Genomic DNA, 2568 nt, shown 5'->3' on the forward strand with positions numbered 1-2568 from the left:
AGACTCCACGCCGAAGCGTTGCTACACACCCTGAAGTGGACAGACGGCCGCTGCGAAACAACACAGATGTGGAGGCTTGTGCTGACGTACTGCCTCATCCTGGCTATCTCGGTTTCTTCAGCTTGATCTCTTATCGGATGGACCTTCGGCACCTTTATCAGACGGGCAAAGGGTTGTGTATCGCCTGGAAAAAAAATTAAACAGCTACAACATATATGCAGAGATTGACCACACAGACAACATCCTCAAACTAACTCCAAATTCGGTTGGGGAGTAAAATTCTCACCTCGCTCGTCTCCCTGCTGAACCGCTAGCCCTCGAGACCGATTGGGCCCCATCTGGAAAATAAAGAACAAAAAGGCACAAGATAAAGGACTCCTGTGGCTAAAACGGACATCCTTCATCCAACAACTAATACAACCTTCTTACCAGGTTGCTTCAACTGATCTCGGTCTAGGGTACATTGTGTCCGCTTATCTGAAAAAAAAACCAACAAAAAATAAAGGGTTAGTCAGGTCACCCACATGGTCGCCGAGGCCTTAACCACTTAACTCATTTCCACTGAGCGAGTGAGAACTCTGACCGCAGCCTACAAGAATACAAATGACAACCCAGCTGCAAGGCCCTGCTGTCCAAGTACCATCAGCTCCACAACACTCGGCTATAATGATGGCACACCAGTTATGTACACCCGCTCCACCCGGCAGGACCGTACAGCCATCGGCTCCACTGCCTGAGGTAACTGACATGCTGATGGGAGACTCTGAGCAATATTCTATCTACCCACTGATCCACGGAGCAGGGCAGAGCAGTTCCAGGCTGACCCCAAGTGAGACACCCCGCACCTGTGACGACACACACCATGGGACACAATTAAGAGACAAAGGACACAAAATATGGATGAGACAGAGGACGTGACACAGACCGGAACTGCTCTGTCCTGCACAAGTGAATCCAATGATACAAAGTAAACCCTTCCTTGGATGTGTCCAAATAACCTGTTACAAAATACCCATTGCACTGCACTAATTTCAAAAATCCCTCCAGGTGAGGCACACACTTGCACCGACTCCCAACCCCTCTCTGGGTCTTTGCCCTGCACTTATCTTGCCGACAGCCGGGGACAAGAATCCGTCTTTCATGCAGAGCAGGGGCACCTGGGCTGACTCAGAGGTTTCTGCCATCAGGAGACCACTAGCAGTCAACTGTGAGAAAGAAAACCAGACTCAAGATCTGAGTAGTGTGGCATGTGACCCAAGCCCCCGTGATCCCTCTACTCACCGTCACCCAGGCAGGTCCTTGTGTCACTGGCTCTGACCAGACTTGGACAACGTGCTGTCATCTTCTGGGATACCTGAGCGAGTGAAAGACAAAATTAGCGGGCATTTCTGAAGCTGCAGTGGATCCCTGTTCCTCCTGCTGCCTCCCCGACTCACCTAGAAGGCTCCTCCCTTTTCAGCTGCTCCCAAGGCCTCCCCTGCAAATGAAAGGGGTAAAGGCTCAAACACTGAGCTCTCAAACATTTAGGGATGGCTCACAAGCAAAGCCAAAAACCTCTAAACACCATCAGACTCCAGGTCGAAGCGTTGCTACACACCCTGAAGTGGACAGACGGCCGCTGAGAGACAACATGGACGTGGAGGTTTGTGCTGACATACTGCCTATCTCAGTTCCTTCAGCTTGATCTCTTATAGGATGGACCTTCGGCACCTTCAGCAGACGGGCAAAGGGTTGTGTATCGCCTGGAAAAACAATTAAACAGCTACAACATATATGCAGAGATTGACCACATAGACAACATCCTCAAACTAACTCCAAATTTGGCTGGGGAGTAAAATTCTCACCTCGCTCGTCTCCCTGCTGAGCCGCTACCCCTCGAGACCAATTGGGCCCCATCTGGAAAATAAAGAACAAAAAGGCACAAGATAAAGGACTCCTGTGGCTAAAACTGACATCCTGCATCCAACACCTAATACAACCTTCTTCCCAGGCTGCTTCAACTGGTCTCGGTCTGGGGTACATTGTGTCCGCTTATCTGAAAAAAAAAAACAACAACAAAAAACAAAGGGTTAGTCAGGTCACCCACATGGTCACTGAGATCTTAACCACTTAACTCATTTCCACTGAGCGAGTGAGAACTCTGACCGCAGCCTACAAGAATACAAATGACAACCCAGCTGCGAGGCCCCGCTGTCCAAGTACCATCAGCTCCACAACACTCGGCTATAATGATGGCACACCAGTTATGTACACCCGCTCCACCCGGCAGGACCGTACAGCCATCGGCTCCACTGCCTGAGGTAACTGACATGTTGATGGGAGACTCTGAGCAATATTCTATCTACCCACTGATCCACGGAGCAGGGCAGAGCAGTTCCAGGCTGACCCCAAGTGAGACACCCCGCACCTGTGATGACACACACCATGGGACACAATTAAGAGACAAAGGACACAAAATATGGATGAGACAGAGGACGTGACACAGACCGGAACTGCTCTGTCCTGCACACGTGAATCCAATGATACAAAGTAAACCCTTCCTTGGATGTGTCCAAATAACCTGTTACA

The 2568-nt window shown here is 50.0% G+C and overlaps 1 long non-coding RNA gene across 1 annotated transcript; it reads right to left on the reverse strand.

Annotated features, from left to right (window-relative positions):
• Positions 1-1657: 1657 nt before the first annotated feature.
• On the reverse strand, positions 1658-2088 carry LOC113941501. Its single transcript, XR_003525693.1, has 3 exons — positions 1980-2088; positions 1845-1896; positions 1658-1742 (listed from the first exon to the last, which is right to left on the reverse strand). It is a non-coding gene; the product is annotated as an uncharacterized LOC113941501 (long non-coding RNA).
• Positions 2089-2568: the final 480 nt, after the last annotated feature.

This window comes from Corapipo altera, unplaced genomic scaffold (genome assembly GCF_003945725.1).
Source record: "Corapipo altera isolate COAL_440 unplaced genomic scaffold, ASM394572v1 35765, whole genome shotgun sequence".
NCBI classification, from domain to species: Eukaryota; Metazoa; Chordata; class Aves; order Passeriformes; family Pipridae; genus Corapipo; species Corapipo altera.